At 36.0% G+C, this 25127-nt stretch overlaps 1 pseudogene; it reads right to left on the bottom strand.

The window, feature by feature from the left end:
• Positions 1-25127, bottom strand: part of LOC149160042 (glycosyltransferase family 92 protein RCOM_0530710-like) — a 90936-nt pseudogene that overhangs the window by 65644 nt on the left and 165 nt on the right.

The following is a 25127-nucleotide window of genomic DNA, read 5'->3' on the forward strand; positions in this document are numbered from 1 at the left end:
AGGATGATCATTTTGAAAATGATTTCTCATCAATTTTTACAGCTGAATATGTCAAAGAAGCTCAGAATCCCATGAAACATCCTGATTCCGAGCTGAATTTGGGAAACATCTCTCGAACTATTCCCATTGACATTTCAGTTCAGCCTGGAATTGTTGAAAGCATTCATATAGGTGCCTCGTGTACAAATGACGAAATTCAGACATACAAGGCCCTATTTCAAGAATTCTGCGACGTGTTTTCCTGGTCCTATAAGGAAATGCTAGGAATTGATCCCGCGATTGTTGTTCATGAGATCAAGACTTACCTGGATGCCAAACCCGTCCGGCAATGTTTGCGTCAGATTCACCCACGAAAAGCGGCTGCAATTAAAGCAGAAGTTCAGAAACTGTTGAAAGAAGGTTTCATTAATCCGATCCCGTTAACGGATTGGGTATCGAATATTGTTCTGGTTAACAAAAAATAGGGAACAATAAGAATATGCATCGATTATAGGGATATTAATCGAGCTTGTCCAAAGGACAACTACCCAACACCCTATATCGATCAAATAATTGATGATTGTGCCGGCAGCAAAATATTTTCCTTTATGGACTGTTTTTCCAGTTACAATGAAATCAATATTCTACCTGCCGATCAACCAAAAACGGCTTTCATTTGTCCATGGGGGACATTTACTTATTGCAAATTGCCTTTTGGGCTAAAGAATGCCGGAGCAACTTTTCAAAGGGCGATGTCTTATGCGTTTCATGACATCAAACACATTGTGCAACCGTATCTCGATGATTTGCCTACTCATTCATTAAATTGAGCTGATCACCTTGTCCATTTACGAGCAATCTTCATGAGGTGTAGGCATTATCGTATTCGGTTGAACCCACACAAATGTGTCTTTTGTATATAGGCGGGACGATTGCTGGGACTTGTAGTTTCGAAAGCCGGCATTCGCGTCAATCCCTCGAAGATAGAAGCTATCTTCAAGTTGCCTCCTCCTTCGAGTCTTCGCCAACTCCAAAGTTTGCAAGGGAAAGCAAACTTTTTACGACGATTCATTCCTAACTACGCCGAGGTTACAAAGGGTTTTACCCAGTTGTTGAAACAGAATTATCAATTCTCTTGGGACGAGATAGCTCAGAAATCTTTTGATGCACTCAAACACGCGTTGACCCATGCACCGTTGTTGCATCCTCCCAACCACAACCAGGATTACTTTTTGTACCTCGCCATCGCTCATTCCACCATTGGGATGGTCTTAGTCCAGTAAGATGAATTCGGAACGGAACATGTGATATATTACCTTAGTCGGACGTTAAATCCCACTAAGCTAAAATACTCACATGTGGAGAAATTGGCATTGGCAGCCGTTCAAGCTGTCCAACGTTTTCGTCACTACATTTTACTTTGTAAAACTACAGTCATTTCGGATTGCAACCCTATGATCTACATTTTGACTAAACAATTGCTAGGGGGAAAGTACTCTAAATGGATTGTTATCCTGCAGGAATTCGACTTGGAGTTTGAGAAATCTAAGTCTAAGAAATCTTTAGTTTTCGCAGATTTAATGTGTGACTTCCCGCGTACTGATATGGAAACTGTGGCAGAGGAGCCATTGCGGACGAATCTTTGTTTCTAATCAGCACTTTAGATCCGTGGTATGGGGATATCATCGTCTATCTCCAGACCCAATCCTTTCGGCCCGAAGCTTCAAAGTCAGAACGTCGGAAAATTCGATTCCAGTCCCAACAATACAAAATTATTGGAGATACTCTTTATCGCCGTGGGGCGGACTCTATTTTTCGACGTTGCTTAACTCACGAAGAGGCTGAAAGGGTTCTAAATGACTGTCACTCTGGAGCGTGTGGCGGTCATATGTATGGGTATGACACAACCCAAAAGATATTGCGCGCTGGCTACTTCTGGCCGTCCTTGTTTAAAGATTGTATTATTGCGGTCCGAAAATGCCACAACTGTCAAGTGTTTGATCGAAAGATGCGCGCTCCACCTACTCTTCTCCACCCTATAATTGTCATTGGTCCTTTTGCCAAATGGGGTATCGATTTTATTACATGCTACCCTCACTCGGTCGGGGGGCATGCGTATATCATCCTTGCGGTAGATTATTTTACTAAGTGGGCCGAGGCGATGCCTACATTCGAGGCAGATGGCAAGACAGCTGCAATTTTCGTGTTCAATCATATAATTTCTAGGTTTGGCGTCCCACAAGCGATAATCACTGACCATGGGCGCCATTTTCGCAACGTTGTGATGACATAACTTACAGGCCAGCTTGGTTTGCATCACGATAGTTCAACTCCTTATTATCCACAAGCGAATGGTCTGGTTGAGTCCATCAACAAAGTTTTAGTTATCATGATCCGACGAATCATTGGTATTCATCGGTCGAATTGGCACAACATGTTATTTTCAGCGCTTTGGGCATACCGAACCTCAGTGAAAACATTAACAGGGTTCACTCCTTTCCAACTAGTTTATGGTTTGGAAGCTGTGCTACCCATTGAATGCGAAATCCCGTCACTGCAAATGGCCATCGAGTTACTTCCAGCTACTTCCGAAGAGGAGAAGCATTTATTATACTTAGCTCAATTAGATGAGAATCGACGTGATGCTGCATTGGCGATCGAGACTCACGCAAAACGTATGAAATCTCAGTATGATCGAAATGTGACCCCTCGAAATTTTTCGGAAGGACACCTAGCGTTATTATATGATCAAGCTAATGATAAATTAGGTGCTGGAGAATTCGTTCCTATGTGGCATGGGCCCTATATTGTCAAGCGAAAGCTAGCAAAAGGGGCCTATGAGCTGGTAGACTTTGACGGGGACTCTTTGGGTAAACCCAGAAATGGACTTTACCTAAAGAGGTATTATGCTTAAAAGATGGGTATGGAGATTTTTAGTTAGGTTAGTTTTTCTTTCTAGGTTAGTTTTTCTTTCTAGCTGGTGTGTTTGTTAGTTTAGATAGTGTGCTTAGCCTAGAGAGTGTGTTTTTTCGTCATTATTCTGGCTTATCTTGGTTTTACTCTTGATGATGCAGATGTCGATGCCTCTCCAAACATACATTGGTTTCGCTGATGGTGCTTGTCGTAGTACACGGAATATCTCTTCCGCAGCTTGGGTTATCTATTCACCCTCTAACGAGTTAGTTTCTATGCATGGGGTAAGCCTCGGTCAAACAACAAACAACGTTGCCGAATACAGTGCAGTGATTGAGTTATTGTTCGAATCTATTTCGTTTGGGACTCGGAGTTTGATAGTGAGGTTAGATTCTGAACTCATTGTATTACAGCTTAATAGAGTATATGCCATTAGAAATCCAGTGTTATTAAGGTTATTTTTGAGAGTGCGTCTCTTGGAACGTGAGTTTGATTACATTGAATATCAACATATTTCAAGGTCTTTAAATACATTACCAGATGCAGTTGCTTCTTGAATGTTAAATAGACATTTGCAATAATCACACATGTAAATTTAAAACCATTCCATAACATGATTTACAAGATAAGCCGGTAATAATGATATATATATATATATATAGGAGAGTGTCAAAAAATACATCGTCTTCATTCATAGGTTGAAAAACACCTTATGATCGGTAAAAATGATAAGTACAAAGAACCAAAATGTCACATGTGTCTACAAAACGACCATCCAATCACTGGTGATGATCTCTATATGACACCACTGCACGAGCCACCCTACACAAGAACCTCCTAAAAGGTCCTGGGACCCTGACTACATAGCGCTGAAGTCGGATTAGAATGTCATCTATGGTAGTCTCTGGTATATCTGTTCTAAGACGCTCTAGGTCACTTTCCAACTCAGCCAAAGTCTCTGTGGCCTCGTCCTGTTGGGCCGGTGCCGCTGCAACTCGTAGTCTCCTCTCGTAAGGCCGGAGATTGGCTGGACGTCGTGGGCCTACATCTGCATTTTGAAAATTATTACTATCAGTTTTGAGACGATATAAAAAACAAAAAAAAAAATAGATAGTTTAAAAAACTTGTGGAAAATGAAGTTACCTGTGTCATCCCATTGTTCTCCCGGTGGAAGAACCATGTCCGGATCTCCACGAAAATCAACTCCGGCATAAGGAAAATCCTGTATAGAAAAGACCTGGTCTTCTAACCAGCGAAAGTACTCCGGAGTAAATCGGACAACCTCCGTTCCCTCATCAGGATGACGGGCCATAACCGCAACCCATCGCATCAATTTGGGCTCTCGAGGAAGCCCAACACCAACAGTGAGCTGCTGTGGGATCAGCATCGGAACCCTCTCTAAGCCAAAACTTACAACTAAAGGCCCATAACCAAAAGTCTTCAGCTGTCCGTTTTTGGCTCTAATCAGTTGGCCTTTTATATTGGCCAACACAACATCACACCAGTTGAAAATGGTACCTCGATAGCAATCAATAGCCATCCGCATCTAGAATCCAGTAGCAATGTGTAAAGTGGCAGCCCCGCAAAGTCTGGTAACTGTAAAAGAAATCACCTTAAGTTCAGGTCGGGATATAGTTTTGATCTCTATCCCGTTTTCCTGAGTCTGAGTGTTACACCACTCTAGTCAGAGACTAGCGATGGACTGGCCACCCGGCCTAGTCCCGAAAAGAGTCAAGTGTTCGCCTCTCTTGGGAAAACCAGTGAGAAAGTAGATATATGCGGGCTCCATCTCGAGCTGGTGCCCTCCAATATAAAAACACTGGTCTTGAACGTTCCATCTTTCTACCAGCCACTCTAGAAAGCTCACTTGGGCCCTCATGCCAGGTATGGCCCAGTATTTATAAAGCTCGCATGCCTTCAAAGCATCAATTGACGGTTGATGATTAATGGCGGCCAAATCAACATCTTCGTGCTCTCTCTCACGCCAATCAAGCATGGTGAACAATCTACACACCAAAAAGCATCCATTAGAATCCATGAAATCAAAAATTTGTGGTCCAATTTGGAGAATTTGGGGTTTGAAAACTCGTTGCATGGAGTACGCACCCCGCCTTTAGGAACATAGCGTGGGTACGCAGGTTCCCTCAAGGCAAGGTGCGTACTCCCGACATTTTCCCAACTGAGAAAATGTCGGGGTACGCGCGTCCCTAGTGTGGCACTTGTGTACCCCGAGAGGCAGTTCTTGAAACCCCAAAACCTCCAAAAAAAGAAATTTGGGGCCTAAAAAAGAATTCTAAACAGATGAAATTGAAGAGAAGAATGTTGAAAATTACCTGGAAGAGATGGCGTTCGGTTTCAACGGTCGGATTCTCTGCAATGTCCATGGGAAGTTTCTTGCCAAAAACCCTTTTTCTCTCCTCAACAGGTATGAGTAATGTGTTGGTTTTTGTGCAGGATAAAGGATTTTCAGGGAAAATTGTCATTTTTTACAAACAAAAACATCAGAGTCATCTTTAAGCCCTTTTCTGACTCCTAAAACATGAAAAGATTGCCGAGCATTTCTTTTACACTCGTTAAAACGGAATTAAAAGACGGTCCTCTTACAACCCTTTTCTGACCTTAAAAACATGAAAAGATTGCCAGATTTTTGTCATTTCAAATTTGATATTGGAAATAAAACAACGTGTCCTTGACGCTTTTTACTTTTCAGACCAGAGACACTAATCATGAAAGTACTCCTTGGTCGTAACGATCAAACGGTTCTCTCAAGTATTATTTTATACTTTTTCGGGCTTGGGAGACACAAACTTACGAAAAAGGTCAACCCTGGAGTCTTCTTAAGCTTTTTCAGACTCTCTAAAATTGAAAAACGTTGAGTTTCTCCTATACTGGACTCGTTAAAATTTCACACTAAAGGACTTGTTCGATTACAAACAGGAACGGACCACTCCTTCTTAGGGTTCGAATCTAAACTAAGTTGGACTCATCTGAAGGATGAGCTTATAATCAAGCAAATGCTATCCTCCTCAAGCTTGTAAAAAATAAAGAGGTACTTGCTAAAAATGGTGGGGGAAAAGAGAGAAAAATGAGCCTATTTGTTATCCTTTGTCTCGAAGAAACCTTTATCACCACTCTTGAACACGACACTTTTCATTCACCTGGGTTGGGAAATCCTTTGCCTAACAGTTAATCAAACCACATTGAAAGTCTTCAGCCATTTTCCGGGTATTAACTTTGGGTCAATTGTCACCAAGCCATCTGTTGTGTCGTTATGTGTTCAAGAGGTCACTGCAAATAAACCATTCATCTACAAAATACCTGTCATCCATCTTGACCATCCCTGAGTCAGTCCTTACAGCTACATTTCTTCAACTTGATCTATGATTTCGAAGTTGTGGGCTTGCATGCAATGGATCACTTTCTATCGAAATCAGCACATTATCTAGAAAGATGATCTAGGAATCGTCAGTACCTTGAAATCTGCATGCCTCAATGGCAGGTTTCTCGCCTTTGACGACAGTTTACATCATTGACTTTCGATCAAAGGATTCCGTGACATGTTCCACATCAACACATTCATTCACATCTCACGGATTGTACTGGGTACTTTGAGAACCATTGACATCACTGGTGGTCTCTCTCACACTTGTTAACAGTTTACATCATCGACTGGTAATCAAGTGGTTTCTACCATGTTCGACATCAACTCATTTATTCGCATGGATAGAATCGTACTATTTCGGGAAGTAGAAATGAAGACCCTGGATCTAGTTTCCGCCATCCAGACTGCGAGGAGTTTTGTATTCATTATATAGTAGAGTAATTATAAACAGATGGTTGCGTCCATACTGTGTCTACATGAGTCTATGATTATGATGTATTGCGAAATCATTCCTATATCAGAGCAGTAGTTAGTTTGTTAGTTAAGTTTTTGATCTGAGTATGGGAATGCCTACCTCAGTGATGATATGATCTCATATATGTATTTTGTATTGAATATTTGCAGGTTCCGACTGGGCTCTCCACAAGATAATCCTCGAAATGATAAAGTGCTTCACCCTTCCTAGATGATATAAAACCCTAATCTACTACAGACTTCGCACTTTAGGGGGCAATCTGTTACACTAAAATTTGTCACCATGACTATTTGTAGTTAGTATGGCTCCATCAATAGTCATACTGTCCTCCTTGGCAAGTCTTATAGCTCTTCTCCTCATGAAAAACTCCAAAAAAGAGAGAAAGTCTTTAAAACTCAATATAACTCTGGTTACACAGTTTCTCTTACCTTTACCTGCGTGTACGCACCTCATGTTCATAATACCTGCGTACTTGTACGCTCTGTCTGTAAAGGGGTGGGTGTGTACTCTTGTAAAGGTTAAAAGGCGCAAGTTTTACTCCAAAAAACTTACTTGTGGCCGATTCTAGAGCATTCTAGAAGATGGTTTGACGTGGATTGAGCGCCTCCAGATGGTTCATGCATCCCAATGAAAGAGGAACTTATCCCATGAAGAGGGGAGCTACCCCTTTGAAAGAGGGGTTTATCCCATTGATGGTGGACCTGATTAACTTCCTCCAAAGCACTATAAATACAGGCATTGGCCCAGAGGGAGGGGAGGTTGAAAGCTGAACATTCCTAAGGGTAGATGCTGCTGAAATTAGGACTCCCTTTTAGAGCCTGAGAGGAGAGATTCCAATCCTTTCTTAGCTTCATTTGGAAGTGGGTGAGCTGATCAAAGTAGAGGAGAACTCTTGCTGGACCCTGGGAGGGACCTGCACAACACCAAGGCACTAGTTGTAATGGTTTCTTTTGTTTCCAATTAATACAATTAAGTTCATTTTTCTCAACAAGTTGTTATATATAATTTGTTTCATAAACTACTTGGTCTTTATGATGAATATGTTTTATTATATGAGTTATTCAGGTGCTATGTAATCGTTTGCTTGTTAGTGAATGCAGGCTTCAAGGAGAAGGAGCTCATCTGGATCGAAGAGGTTTGGCTACTACAAACAAGTGTTGGACTAAAGGTAAGCCTTAAACACCTGGTTGCTTTTATTTTAAATGCATATTTACGGAAAGATAGTGCTTGATTGTTTTGTTTGTCACTAGAAAAGCCTTGTTTTCTAGGGAGGTGGTTTTGTCTGCAAAATTGACTCTTTCCGCATGACACTAGGAAATTAGGTATGTTTAGATTCTGAAACCCCATTTTATTTCTGTAAACTCTTCTCAAGGATTACAAATACTGTAAACCATTTTAATGTTTTTAAGCAGCCTTGAAACGGTTATCAATACAAAATGGATACTGATTCAATCTTAGCATCTTCAACTCTTATCCTATCATCCATCCTCTCTTAAGGAGAAAATTGTTCATCCCATTCATCAAAGAGTTATAATTACTCGGAGTGTAATTCTAAAATATACTTGAGGTAAAAGATAAGAGGTCTTATCACAAGCCTGCTTACCATGATCATAGGGAAATAGTTCAACTGACATTACCAATACTGCATACCAAAACAGGGTAATGGCTTATAATTATAAGACAAGGGGTCTCATCACGAGCCAACTTGTTCAATTAAATTATTACCGGTGAATGGCATTGTCAAACAGCTGGCTACCAAACCAGGACAATGGATTTTTATCTTACAAAATGAAGAAAAAGGACAATGATTCAAAAATATGAAAACATAATTCTGGATTCATTCTTTTTAATAATACTCTGAAATAGATGGGATAATGAACAAGCAAATGGTTAAAAGGTATCCATGTCGAAACTATAAACGTTTGCTGGCAGCAGAGGCTCTACCTATGGCAAAGGAGTCATTATAAAGCTAAGTTGGAGAAGTTTTTGTTTTATCATTAGCAACCAACCAAGGCTAGTTTGAAACATAGAATGTATTTAATTATAACATGAGAAGAGGATAGCAGAGATAGTTATCATTACATTCAGAATTTATGTTGCTCTAATTATATTAGATTCTTTCACTCAGATAAGATTTTCAGATTTAAAAGCTTAAGTATTTTAACTTTTCCCAGAGATAACTGTTTCTTCCAGTGAATCGCCAATTGTTGTGCTATACAACAACCCCCCATTTCATAAATTTTTTCTTTGAAATCATAATAGGAAATGGGTCCCTTTTAAACATAGATATGTCAATAAATTAGTATTTACTTATTATTAGGAAAAAACCCTCATAAAAAGTCCAATTGAAATATGATTTCCCTTTTGAAAACAATGAGAAAAGGGCCTTTTAAAAAAAAACAAATTATAAAGCTTTTATTATTGCGATAAAGCGATCGCAAGATCGCATATCGCAATAAAAAAAGAAATATAAGTAAAGGCACATTGAATAATTTGAATCCGAAAAGGGAAATCGCTATCGGATATCGGGGAAAGACAAAGCACATCACCTATAAAGCATTCCCCATTCCTCTGATGCAATAAAGGCATCGCTATCAGCAATCGGCATTGGTAAGTGTTGTGTCAATTAAACCATCCTCAATTCCTCCGATGCGATAAAGATATCGCTATCAGCGATCGGCAATTGGCAATGGTAAGTGTTGCATTAATTGAGCCACCTTTAAATCCCCCGACGTGATGAGGCATATCACTATCGACGATCGGCGATTCATAATGGCACAAATAAAGGAACCCAAGCCCTGCCCCGATTGTGATACATTAAATCTGGGTGCGTATTTCTAAACATAATAAAGATTAGCATGCATTGTATCACCTTCGGTGATTGAACGATATTTTGGATTATTATGTAAATCCTCCTTTTCACGATGCCAATCATCAAATGCGATTAACCGCCAAAATATAAGCTACGCTTCAATCAATATACGTTATGATGGATTATTTAAAACCTCCCTTATCATCACTGACAGATGAAGCGGCCAATTAATGGAGGAGTTATGCCGAGATTTTCCACTTAGATTCTATCTGCGGTAATTTTTATCTTGATTTTTATTCATACTCTTTCATATCGGCTCTTGCTATCTATTTTTTGTATCACGCTGGTCTTCCTTGTGAAAAATTCCGCCAAAGTTTCAATTTTTAAGCAAATGGGGAAGAAATCTAAGAGGTTCGCTGCGGCAGCAGTCCCTGCAGTTACTATCCAGCCCACCAGTGACCCAGGACCAAACAAGAAGGGATTGATTTCAGACACTACATGTCTTGGCCTAGGAAATACCAGTTGGCAAAGTATTTATAATCTGATTGAGGCTGAAGAACCAAAGGAAACAGAAGAAGAAGCAATTACAGACTCAGCCAACAGATCAGAAGCTTCGCTAAAGAATTTGGCCGACTCGTTTTTACACAGGATAGCAGCTCGGGAGAAAATTCTCCCTTACACTGATGTGGTCCGATGGTTGGTTGAAAAAATTCATGTTTCTAATAGGACCTTTTGCACGGTCGATGAAAGAGTTTTCGGTTCGTTCCAGCCTGACGACTTGAGGAAAATGTACAATTTTCCCGAGCCAGAGAAGAAATAAAACAGACGTTTTCTAAATAAATTTGCAGATGAAAATGAGACAGAATCAGCCCCAATCAGACAATGGAGACAAAATCCAGCAAAGCACAAACACGAGTCATCGGGTAAGTACTCCGTGGATTCCTTAGCATCTCCTAACTGTTACGCTGGGGCGATGATGTGTAGGATATGGGGGATGCATGATTCTGCAAGATTTGATATCGAAATGGTTCCTTTAATGGAAGCGGCAACAAGTAGTTATATAATGGATTGGGCCAATATTTTGTGTGATAAATTAGCCTCTGCAATTCTTGATTTTAGATTCAATTCACACAAAACTACCCGGCCTATCCCTCCCTTCTATTACAGTGCTTATGTCATGGATATGCTTTGTTTTAATTCTGAATACCCAATACTCGGGTGGAGGTGGACGCCACAGGACCTCAAACCAATTCACATCTACCATTAGATGTTATGGAAGGCACATTACAAAGACCACTTATATCAAATCTGTAATGGTTTTAGGTTGCCCATTTATTATGCTATCTTTGATAGGCTTGCCCCAAGAATTTCCGAGGAGGCCGAAATTGATTTAACTGCAGTGGGGAATTGGTTCAGGGAAGAAAAATTCAATTATATACGGGTGTTTGGCAGCACCACAAAGCCCCATGTTCTCCCATTATATGTGCCCGATAAACTGTTGGCACGTGAATTAGCCTACCAAATTACAACCGCTGGAACGTCCAAAACTCTTAGGACTTCCAAAAAGTAGTTATGGCTCGTATTCCCTTTAAGATGTGGTGTTTACACCATACTTGATTGGAAACATGCTGAGAAGGAGGCAGGAAAAATTAATGTGCTCAACCTTGCGACCATCCCTAGTAGGCAATTCGATCCCCGGAAGGTTGCCTACAATGTGCTCGAATAGGCCAAAGTCACCAAGTTTGACCATGAAAAAGATCAATTTGATGATTTATTTTCTTCAGCAGAATCCTTGTCTCAGGTTAAAACATTGGCTAGAATGAGGTATAATGATGAAGCACTGGTGGAATTCAATAGGCTCAGAGAGCAGAGGTTGCAAACTCTGCCTCTAGACTTGTTGGCCACTACACCAACAATTAATTCAAGAAAGCCTGGACAAAAGAGTACTGACGAGCCTCCCACTACAAAAGAAATTCCCTAAAAAGAAACAGAGCAGGAGAAAGGAAAGGAGCAGGAAAAAGAGCAGGAAAAAGGGAAGAAGCATGACAGTGAAGTCATTGATTTGAAGACTCAAATTGATCCAAAACTCCTCCAGGAGAGGCATCAATTTAATTATATTATTAATAATCCTGAGACTCCCCTAGGATTCAACAAGCCTCAAGTGACAATCATCCAAGAAACAACCACAACTACGGTTCCGATGGAAGGAACCAGCGGCCTACCAAGCAGTAAGGATGTAGAGATAATCCCTAGACATCCATCAGATCAAATTTTTTTATAGGTAGAAGACATTCCACCACTAGACGTCTTTTACAGCCCTAAACACAGGGATGTGGTGAAAAGACAGAGGAAAAGGAAAAGACTTGATCAATCTTCCCTTTTGCCAGATCAAACAGAGATGGCTAATGTGGTGTGGAAGGAGGAACTGAACCCTTCCAATGACCTTACAAAACTCTCCCAATATGTCGGAGCATATTCGACAGCCACAATGGATAAGGCTTCAGAAGTGAGGAGTCTCCTCAAAGAAAAAGATAAAATGTTTGATTCATTGCAGTTACAGGTGTCCGAAGCACAACGGAAAATAGATCAATTGGAACAACAACTAGCAGCACAGCAGCAGACCAACAACTAATTAACTGAGCAATTACACAAAGAAAAACAGAGAATATATTCAAGTGCAGTGCAGAAACAGAAGGGACTGTCTGAAGTAGTGGCCAAATTAAAGGCAATGAATGAACAAATGAGCAAAACTAAGGATGAGCAAATCGCTCAACTGTCGCAAGAAGTGGAAAAGTTCAGGAGCCTTCCTCAAATAGCAGAATTTAGAACAGAGGCTCTACAAATCAATAAAGCATTGATTACACAACTGAAACTGCTATGTCATAAAATTTCTTTGGCTGAACCTCTTTGTGAAATTACTACAGCTACAGTGGATAAATCAGTTGAAGCCAGACAGGAATTGGAACAGGCTGATGAAACCTTAACCAATTTCCTCGCCTGGCAAGACTCCCTTGAAGGATAGGCTTCGGACCTGCCCAAAATTATTGAAGCACATAAAGACATCCTGTTCCTAGAATGGCAGACTCAATTAATGAAGGCAGAAAGAGAAACCTTGAGATGTCGGTTATCTACTAGCAATTTAATTGAATTTGTCAACGACACTCTTTATTTATCTAATATGATTTCTCAGTGTAACCCAGGAAAATTAACATCGGCTAAAGCTTTGGAACTAACAGGCAACCAGGAGCTGAAAAAGAAAGGAAGATTGATCACTGGTATCCAAAGTCTAACTTGGGATACCTTTTGGTTTTTCCTAATCAAGCCATACAGTCAGAGGGTCGTGCTCAAGTGTTTAACTGATGCTATCAGTTGTATGATCCTCGAGATACAAGATGCCAAATACTCAGCTCAACTAAATTCTCGCCTATGCCGGCCCCAGAGTTGCAACCGATGTTAGAAATCTACCAGCTCAAGCCAAAGGGAGATCATTCGAAGCAATGAATAATGCTGCCGACTAAAGACGAGCCGATTTTGAGGAGATCTTCATAGCATAGTTGTACCAATTTATTAGCAGTTTTATTTTGTAATTAGTTAGTTTAATTAGTATTTATAGGCCCTTTCAATGCATTAGAAAGGGTCCTTAGTTTTTGTATAAAATCAAATTAGGAAGTCACACTATTGTGCTTCTAATCTATTTTTTATAAAGAGTGGGCCGGTATTCTGATTTTTGACAACGAAAGCTTTGATAATTTCTGCACTATTGCCTCTTGTGGAAGTGTTCTCTAAGTTGGATAAAGGAATGTGAATGCGGTTGATAGTGGAACTGACTCGAATAATCATATGGTACTATTATCTATGCTTTTTTATCATTTTTATATGAATTTGCATTCGTTTAAATTTTGCTATCATTGAATATATATATATATATATATATATATATATATATATATATATATATATATATATATATATATATATATATATATATATATATGTGTGTGTGTGTGTGTGTGTGTGTGTGTGTGTCCTTTAGCAGCAAGCCTTGTACTTTTCACTATTGGATGTCTGAGGATTGTTATCCTTTCACTCATGTATATGTCTATGGTATAAATGAGAAATAGTGTAATAATGTTTGCTTGATTGCTTAGTCCAACTATTTGGGCTTAGTAATTATCATATGAGTAAACATCTTTACTTACCAACAAAGGTCATCTATATGCTTGTTTGTGAATGAAGACCATCCAGAGTTACACTAAAAGTAGCAATTTCCCAGGATAGAATAATTGTTTGTATTTTGATTTTTAAATTAGATCATCCATCCATCATCGTTAGATATTAGAAAATCAATCATTCATTCATCTCATTTACCAATCATTGGGAAACTGGTCCCATTATATCCAGTCGGAGCCACCATACCAAACAGAAAAGGAGCTACCTTTAAGGTCTGGACCAGGTGGTTATCCCCGATGTTGATGCAGCAATTTTCGAGGCATCAATAGGTCCATGCAATGGAATATCACATTGAGCATCAGCAACAAGTTCTCCAACTCTTAAAGGATAACCTCACCTTGGTGAAAAATAGAATGAAATAGCAGGCAGATCAACATCGTAGTGAAAGAAGTTTTGATGTAGGTGATTGGGTATTTCTACAACTACAACCATATAAACAAATGTCCCTCAAGCAAGCTAAGAAGGATAATAAATTATCACCAAAGTATTATGGTCCATACAAGGTGTTGCAAAAGATAGGTACTATGGCATATAATTGGAGCATCTTGTAGCTTCCCGAGTGCACCCAGTTTTCCATGTTTCATGCTTAAAGAAGGTTATAGGTGAGAAGCTTCCAGTTCAAACAATATTACCAAAACTTGACGAGGAAGGAAAAATCATATTGGAACCTGAAGTAGTAAAAGCAACAAGAACTTGACAGCTATGAAATCGATGAATTTTAGAGTATCTCATCAAGTGGAAGAACTTACCCGTTGAATATTCCACATGGGAGAATGAGAATTTTATACAGAAGCATCCAGAACTACTCAAGTGTTGAGGACAAAACTTTTTTCAAGGAGAAGGACATGTTAGGTCCCTATAATACTAGTGACTCCCCCATTACTATTTTCGTTATATCCCTTATTGTTATTGATGTGCCCTTATTGTCCCCATATTGTTATTATTGTGCCCCATAGAATCCCTCTATTGTTATTTTTGTGCCTTTATATTATTATTATTAGGTCAATTTCGTTATATTGTTACCCCTTAGACTCCTATATATAGAAATGAGGTTTTGTGATTTGAATCATCCAAGAATTGTTCATTTGTGTAATGTAAAGGAAGTTGCCCCCTCGAAGAGGCTGAAATTTAAGTTGTTGATCTATCTTTTCTATCTTTTTATGAGCTGGTTTCATAATAGATATGGTGATCCATGCGTTTGTGAATTGTAAGGGTGGTAAGATCCATCATAGTATTTAACATCGAAAAATAAAGGTCATTGTCGACTGAGTGATGAGGGGAGGACTGTTGGAGAGGGTCCACTAATTGGGGTTGGGTATGGTGTGATGAGGACCAAAAAGGAGGTCAAAATCTAGAACGGTCTAGAGAGGATACCATCGAAGTCATATTCGTCAAGATCATAGGGTTATCCATGGGAAAGGGAGGAGAAAATTTTTTCGGAGAGTTCGAGGAGGAGGGAAATGATAAGACTCTAGAAGGTCCATGACATATATTCTCAACAAATGGAGGAATATAATTGAGAGAGTTAGATGATCGGGCTATCCTCGAAGAGGCTTCAGGCAAGGAGAAAAGAAAGGAAAGAGGGGAGCTAGAGTGCTTAGAAAAATAATTTCTATGAAACAAAATGTGATCCTCGGAAAAAAATAGTAACTTTCTCAGACCCATCATGAATATGCATAAATGGGGAACCACCGCGAGGTAGTATATAGTGTCTGCCGTTATGAGCACCATGAAATATTTGATATCTTTGAGGGCATAGATTGAGGAGTTGTCCTGTATAATGAAATAGTAGGCATCTAAAGGGAATGTCCCAATAATCCAACCTCAGTCAAATACAAAGTGATTCCCAGTCCAAATTGATGTTATCAAGAAGACCCTGTAAGTAATTTACCTCCACCAAAATCCATTCAACTCTTTTGTCTTGATCTCCAAGAACATAAGGGTTCATATAAATGAAATGTCCAACAAGATTTTTGATCTCCATCAACTCTTCACAAATCCAAAACTTGAAAGGAAAACCTGAGAGTGTGACCCAAACCAAATTATTTCTCAGTGTGTCCAGGAGGGGCTAAAAGCCCACATACCAACTGCCAATATGAAGAAAACTATGCCCGCATACCCAGGGGGATATCAATATGTGGTTGGAGTGGTCCCTGTGTAGGAAATGGAAACTATAGCATGAATTCATCAACTTTCTCACCTTTGGCGAATATCCCAATATAGGTTACAATTATGTAGAAACCCAGTCTGACATGTCCATATCTCTTGCACTAGCCAACATCCACCTCCCCACGAGAGTTGGATTCTATATGCTTACCACGCCGTCCCTAAGGATCTCATGACCAAAACTTAGGAATTTAATATTAGAAGAAACTTTAACATTTTTTTTTCTACGTCTCCTCCGACCAAGGGGACAAGTGGGATTATATAAAGGCCAATTTTCCTTGTCATACAAGGTGGGAACATGTGGTCTCTAATCAAAAATCAATGTGGTTCATTTCGGGGAAGGGTGAGTCACATCGACAATGCAATGTGTCGAAAGAAAATAATTTCGCTCATCATCCAAGGCGGTGTAGATAAAAGCTTCCTCAAATGAAATCTATGCATCCAGCTTGTTAATCACCTGCTCTATAAGGATGTCCAAGTGTTAGTCATATGACTCGACATCACAGTAAATGATCGATCTAGCCCAACTGACAAAGTGGATCCTCCTAAGTCCACCACAACCTAGGCATCATCAAAAGGTATCCCTTCGAAGGAAAAACATAAACTCCTAGAGGTAATATCTAGCATCGAGATCAACAAAAAGTCCTCTGCAAAAATAGCTTGTTAGACTCCACATATGGCAAAGAAATAATAACCCCAAAAAAGATTAGAGCCTGAAAAGGCCAAAATAAACCTCCTCTAGGAAACGATTCCTCTGCACAGGAAAAGGGCGTTAATATAATAGATCCAATGACATAGAATAATCAACAAATCCCATTCTTAGGGATCAAAAGAGAAAATAATATACTCCTTGTCTAAGAAAAATCATACAAAACACCAGAAGACCATGTCACCATGCCTTTGTAAATGAGGGAAACGCACCGAGTGTATAAACTAGAGATGTACATTGTCACTCTTGAAATGTGAATCCTGAAGGAGTAATTAGTATCTACGCTACTCCAAGGATCCACCTTGAACGGGGATCTCACCTACCCGAGGAAAATGTGTAAAAAATAAAAGAAGACCACCAAGGATAAGGAAAAATGTAATATCATAATTTATGATCCAGCCAACTTAAGGAAATTCCCAAGAATTCCAGCGCCTCAACCCCCCCAATATTTAGTCCAATATATCCTAGAAAAATTATCAAGTCACACCATGTGAACAGAGAGTAATAGAGTTTCTCATACTTCTAAGAAAATTTGAAATATTGTCAAGAAAATTATGGAGAAAGAGATCTACCATGAAAACCCGTGACTTAGAGATTATAATTTGTACAAATATATCAATAAACATTTATAATTTGCATATTAGGGATTAGTGAGATTCGCCAATATTTTAAACTTCAAGAAAATTTTCTGTCCTTAAAATTTTCCTTGGTCACCATGCATTACAAACATAGAAATCATATATCACGCCATAGATGAAGAGAGTACCAGTGATCCAATGTATTAATCATTCAAAAATCAACATCCAATGTAAGAAAGAAATAAAGTAGATTCTAGCAATACCAGCAACACTAATATCCCAGACATCTCCACCACCTATGACAATATCTAATCCAAAAGTCTTTGATTGTGTGTGAAATGTTAAAAAGTTGTTATCCACTTCTTCCTCAACAAAATGATATTTTCGTGGTCCTGTTTCACCCGAGACTCAATATCATCGCCAAAAAATACCCCTCTAAATACTCCTATCCAACCAAACATGGAGTCTCCTTTGGGGACTCCACAAATTCTCCACGAATATAAGGTAGAGAAATATATTTCACACAAGAAAAATAGTGCAATATCTATTAACTCATGAATTGGGGAGGGTAACATCCCATACAGGTAATATGGAGTAAGAAGGACCCACAACAAACCGATACATAATGGACCCACTATCACGAAAGAAAATACCTGAGGAAAATAACAAATTGGAGGAGTCCCCAATAGTGCCGAAGGTAAAAAATCGAGCCTCCAATAATCTTCGCGAGTACGAGAGATAAATACTCAGTATCCACCAACAACGAAACTATGTACCTTGAAGAAATTGACAGCGTGAACCAATTGTCCATTAGGTTCCTCGTCACGTTCCATTACCTGTCAATATTTTCCATGCACAACTAGAGCACCCACAACTAGATTTTATCCCTCTTTTCTCTTGCTGGATCGAGAGTTAATATGTATCTAGGATGACAATTAAAATATTTTATTATTTCATATTTTATACTTCTGTTATCAATATTTTTTGATGTATAGTTTCCGGATCGATCACATTTATAAAGCTTGTAATCGACATTTGGATTCACTACAGTGGCTCATGGCTCATCCTGATGATGAGCCACTGTAGTGGTTCGAAATGCTGATTACAACCTTTATAAATTTGATGGATCGGGAAACTATACTTCAATAATTTTATTATTTTATGTTATCTTATTTTTATGTAATTTGACCAAGTTAAAATGTTTAAATTAATATTTGTAATTATTAATTTTATTTTTTGTTTATATTTTGTTTTTTTAATAATTTGAGAGAGTCGAAATGTTTACATAACATAATTGGACATGAAAACTAGAACAACACTTTTTAGTAAACTAACTAATATGTTTTTTTTTTTTATTACTATTATCCACATTGTTTTTTTGTTTAATAATATTTTATTTTTATTTTAGAAGGAATCAACATTGTTTTTTTATTTAACAGTATTTTGATTTTTCTTATTCTAATGGAGGATCAAATAAATTACACATATCACTCAACTAGGTTTTAAAATGTCCTTCATGATGAAAAAAAAGATTATGAAACATATATATATATATTATTTATTAAACAAACAAATGTTATAAATTATAAATTTAACACACTATAAAAAACCAAAATTTTATATCATCCATTTCTTTTAGAAATTGTAAATTATTGTATCTAATCTATAGAGCGTAGTCTAACTAGACAATGATTTCACCTAGAAGTGAAAAACACAGTCGTGTAGAAAATAATAGTTTTTTTTTGCATGATTGTGATCAAATTGGACCATTCATTTTTGGAAATTAAGTTTAAGCTATCAACTTTCAGAATTTTAGGTGTTTTGGGGTTCTTAAGAGTATTAAATCCATTTCCATTATTAAAAACATTATTCAACAATTGCAATTTCATATAATTCTTTAAATAGCCAAATTCAAATGAGAAAATCTTCTTTCAGGTGAAATCATCACCTACATAGACAAGTCCCAAAGATAATTTTGAAATTTAATGCTGAAAGATAGTTCTTAAATTTATTTTCAATCCGATCCCCAAGTGCTTAACATAAAAAATAAAAAATAAATAAATAAACAAATAAATAAAATAAAATAAAATAATCAATATATATTATTTAAATTCATTATTAAATGCTTATAAAATGAAATTGGATGATTTTTGTATTGAAAGAATTATATAGGGATAATATTTAAATTCATTGTTAATTCCCTTTAAAAATGAATTGGGTGATGCTTGTAATGAAGAATTATATAAATCATAAGATTTAAGGTCAAAATATTTAGAAAGAAGGAAAGAAAAGAAATAGTTTAGCCTTCATAAGGTTAAAGATAGCCTATGTAACAAATTGTTTCCCCTTATAATTCATGTATTTATCCCTTTTGTTGTGAAGCTTCACTACCAACTTCCCGACAAATCCCTGGTTGAATAAATTATCCAAAGATCTAGCTACCAATCCTAGTTGAATAAATTATCCAAAGATCTCGCTGCCAGTATATCTTCATCACTTTCCCTGTTTTCTTTGACGGTCTAGAAAGAGTTGTAGTAAAATTGTGGTAGATTCATCACTGTTATCATTATACATTAAGAAATCTAAATCCCTTTTTAATTCCTTTAGAAAAGGTTTGTTTTGTCAAAACAAATGTGCTTTTGACTCTGGTGATTCAAACAAAATAAGAAAAAATTAGAGTTAAGGTTAAAGGTTTGTGGTGAGTTAAAAGACTAAAAGCTATAACATGATTGATAATATGGATAATATACCATATTCCATGACAGTAATGCAAGGCCATTAATACAAATCATCCCATTACAATGTATCAAATATAGTAAATATTTCCTTACTTTAATGTTTGTCAAAGATTAATCCCCTAATAAACAAAAATCATGTTTTAATACTCTAATTTTGAATATATTCTATTATTTAATTAAATATCTTTTTATTTATTTTATATATATATATATATATATATATATATATATATATATAATCTCTAATTTTGAAAAAATAAAAACTCCAATTTTGATAGAAAAAATAATATCTATTTGAATACATTTAAAAATTAATATCAACATTAACGACATCTATCTTATCTATAGAATCCTTCAAGCACACTATTTTATCCATCAAGATTTGTGCTCACAATGAATAGTAAAATACTTTTTCTCTCATCTATATACACATTTGTGTGAGTGAATATTAATCATCATAATCATATTATAATGATATTCTATTTTATTAAAACAAATTTATTTATTAAAATCTAAATATATAATTAAAAAATAATATTTTTATTATTTAAATTAATAATATTTAAGAACTTATAATTCCAAGTTATATATAAACAACATTTAATATATATATATATATATATATATATATATATATATTTTAATTTTAAATATGCTAAAATTTATAATTACTTTTATTTTTCATTTCTCATATCAATTATAAAATATAAGTACTTATATTTTTAAATGATTAACAATGTTATGAATTAATATTAAAAAAATTATAAAATTCATACAGAGTAAGTGAACAGATTTATTATAAGTTTACAAAACGAGTAGTCGATAAAAGCATAAATATAAGAGCAACCAAAGAAAATCTTTCTTTATCACAGACAAACATTAAAAAATATTATTGTTTTAAGGTTATTAATAATATTATAAATGGGTATAAAAATAAGATTAATTGAAAGCAAACATCATTTATATATTGTTAAGTGCATTGAATCTGATGGAGATGCCCATTGTTTGATGTTATAATTGAATTGGCACACACCCTTTCTAAAATAACATTAAAATCATTATAAAGAGTAAAGAATCTCACTCTCATTACACTTATTCAGTTATTTTTTCTGCATGTATTCTTTCTGCTCTAATTGATATTTCTACTTCTTCAAAAAAAGTATGAGTATAAAATTGACTGATATACAAATTTACCACTCTTTCTTTTCTTTTGGTTATGTTAACTTAATATGTTACCGTTAGAGTCATTTTATGATAAAGATCGATCAATTTAATTAAGCTGAAATTAATGAGTAGACATGTACAATTAAATTCAATAAAAATAGTTTTCACAATGGTTTTAATATCCCAAACAAAATAAAAGAATGGTTTAGATAAGGCTTATATGTAAATGAAACTCAATATTTAAAATAATATCAAAATATATATTATATGATATATAATGGTATTAAAAAAAAAAAAAACTAAATAAATTTCAAAAAAACCAACAAAGATGAAGTCCAATATAAAAATGATATAAAAGGATGTCAAAATTAAACAATAATATAAGATATTAAAAATAAAATATATAAGGATAAGTGAAAAAAAATAATAAAGTTATTGGAAAAGGGTAAAGAATGAAGTATAAATTTAAATACATAAGAATAAAAATATTAGGGAAGAAGAAAATATCATGATATAGAAATTTAGAGTTTTATTTGTTTCATATTTTTAAGTGAATTTAGTAATTTATAGTTTTATGATAAGGATTTGTAAAATTAATTTAGTTTAAAACTTTCCCATTAAAGTTAATGTATACCTACTATCCACGAATTAAAAAAATGTTTTTATTAAAATACATTATATATTACATAGTAACACATCTTACTATTTAAAATATTAACATGACACATAATGATGTGAATAATAGAGTATAAATAATAAAATATGAAGAATAGAAACAATAAGGTAAAATAGAAAAAATAAAAACAAAAATAATTTATAAATTTGAGATAAATAAATGTAAAAAAGAAAAAAGGGAAAAAATAAAATAAAATATAAAAAAAATGATATAAAGTAAAAGTAATAGATAAGTAAAAAATAAAAACATGAATAAAAATACAAAATGAGTTAAAACAATAAGGATAAGATTAAGGAAACATGTAAAAGTAAATTGAAAGGATTTGAAACTTGTAATATATATTTAAATAAGTAAGTACATATAGAAAAATAGTGACACAAAAAATTAACATTTTATTTTTCTTGATGGTAAGTTAAAACATTATTTTTTTTAACAATTAAGTACAAATTATAGGTTAATTAAACCTAATATTTAATATATTTGAAGATTATATGAGGTAAATAATTAATTATGAAAAATAAAAAAAGAAAGTTTAAAAAATTGTGAAATATAAATAATAAAAATAAGATAAAAGAAAAAACAACCAGGACTAAGTACAAATTTTACAATCATCTATTTTCGTAATATAAAAGAGAAAAAATGATAATAATATATATATATATATATGAAACTAAAAATAATAAATAAGTGAAAAGAAAAAGATATATAGATAAAAGAAAATACATAAATTTCTATAATAAAATAAAATGTATGTACATATTTAAAAACAATAATATTTTTTTTTTAAGGTTCTCATTTTTAGTTCAATCTATCTTTTGACTAAGGCCATTTTTTTTAGTGACGTATGTAAAATTATAAGTAGTTGTAATATATCTCTTTTTTTGTTTTTGTTTTGTAAAGTCGTAATGACTAAGAGAGTATAATTACTAATAAAAATACTCGTAATAATAATGTAAGTAATGTAATTAGTTATGTGGAAATAATAATTAAGATGGTTGAAATGAATTAGCTGGAAAGAACAAAAGAAGATTGAGATGTTCTTTGTCTTGTCCTAGAGAAGGGAGGAGATTAGGAGAAGCGGAAAAAATGCTGAACTTTCCCAAGTCACTTGGGAGAAAAATCCTCTTGGAGTAGAACTAGGTGATTTTTTGGATAAGTAGAGAAACAGAATAGGTGGTAAATATTTAATTACTATAGTTAAAAAAACTAGATATTACTATTTAAAGTTATACATTTAAGATTTTTATTAAGGTATGCATAAAGAAAATGTTTGGGTGATAACAAATCTTGTAACTCTCAGATGTCAAGTAGTTAGGTGTGATGACCCTAGGAGAATGTAAATATTTAGATCTCGCTACGGTAAAAGACTAAATCAAAAATGACATTGCAAGACTATTTTATTGATTTTTAAAAGAAAATCTTAAAAGTATTTCTTTTATTTTATGAATGCATTTAAATGTTTTTAAAGAAAAAAAAAGAATACTCATGATAGTATTGGCAACTCTTGGGAGGGAGTTGGCAAGAAAAGTTAGTTATTGGAACTGACTTTAACCACCCTCCCTAACTGGAAGTTCCCAGGGGAAAAGGGAGGGGGGATGACAAAAAGTCTGCGCTGTAGAGACAGGCAGAGAAAAAAAAAAGAGAATTGAAAGAAAAAAAAAAGTGAATGAAGGACTAAGTCTGGTAAGGACCAAATAGTCGAGCACACAGTGCACCCTTGCTGAGGATAGAGATCCGGCAAGAGGAAGCTAGGGGGGAGGCTCTGGTCTCGAAAGACGAGTCTCACGGATGGGCGGCTAAAAAGATATGCATGAGCTTGCAGGTGATCTACTGAGGACTTAAGGGCTGGCAGCAACCAGGTAAGTAAGACTGAACCCTTACTTTTCTGCAAGTGTCTACAAGTCATTCTAGTTAAACACCATAGATACCTGTAAGACAAACGATTAAGTTGTTGAAATTACCACTGTTACTTGGGTGATGCAATAGTTGAACAGTACAAGTTAGCATACACGTTTAGGAATCTGCGTCCTGAATTGTGGACAGAAATCCGAGCTCATAAGCATAGGGACTTGCATCCGGATTCTGGGCAGATACCGAACAGACCAGTTAGGGTCTCGCTGTTAGGACAACAGGCACCAGGGTAAGTAAAATGAGTAGCAGAGCTGATAGTGGCATTACCTTCCTGAGTCGCAAAACGGGAAAGAATCGGTCAAATTTAAGAAATGACAGGGTTATGCAACGAAGCAAAAAGAAACATCAACGACGGCTTAATGCCGGACTAGCACAGTTAATCTTGAGTTAGCTTTGCATTCACGAAATAGATTATATACACAGAAGATAAAGAAGAAATATAACCCCTGCAGTGCAGGTTACCCTGTAACACGAATACATCCCAAGAACTGATACATATGGTGAACATCTGGGTATCACGATAGCATGCATTCTCATAGAAGAAGCGCCGATACCTGCGAATCATTTATATCTAACATGCAATCTTATAGATTGAATATCGGCATCTAACATATACAACTTAGAAATAAACCAAGCGGTATTAGATTACCGTCACAGAGTTGATGCACAGAACCACCGAGTTATGAAACCCGGAAAACCATACTTTGGCTCTTGATACGAGCAAAATATCAGACCAGTTTCCTTATACAGAGCGGACATATGGTCGGGTAACCGAGCCGTCTACTCTGCCTATGGAACAGTCATGGTACAACCATACAAACAGTAACAGGAGTTACATTGGTTTGCCAAAATATATACATAAAACCCTTACAATAAATTAAATACCACAGCACAATGTTGAACAGAGCTCGTATTGCTAGATTACGCCGCGTCCGGGTCGACAGAACCCAAACCTTTAATATAAAGAAAAACTGGTATTCTAAACATGAGACAGTAATACAAAGAAAACTGGAACTCAAACATGAAATAGTAAATAAGTTAAATTGCCAAAATGGCAGAAGCCGCAAGGCTGTAACAACTTGTAAAAAGAAAACATAAGGGGTCGGTGCCCAATATAGTATCCAGTAGGGACGTGGCCGAAATGCCCTCAAACATGCAAATAAAATAACATTTCAATTTTCAAATTAACAATTATGTGAACCCAGTTCCTTCTTCCCAGAAAATTCCCTAGTCTCAGCACTGGAAGCGCTAGGGTTTGATAGGACCCATAGCCGGCACGGAATAGGCACAGAATGAGACAGTGCGAAGCCTTCCGTGGCCACCTGCGATCAACCATAGTGGGGTTAAGGGTGGGCTACGGCTAGGCGCAGGGGAAACCCTCTGCCAGAAGATCA

Source organism: Pinus tabuliformis, chromosome 5_2, assembly GCF_031772625.1.
Source record: "Pinus tabuliformis cultivar Carrire ecotype Pingquan chromosome 5_2, CPIR1, whole genome shotgun sequence".
NCBI lineage: Eukaryota > Viridiplantae > Streptophyta > Pinopsida > Pinales > Pinaceae > Pinus > Pinus tabuliformis.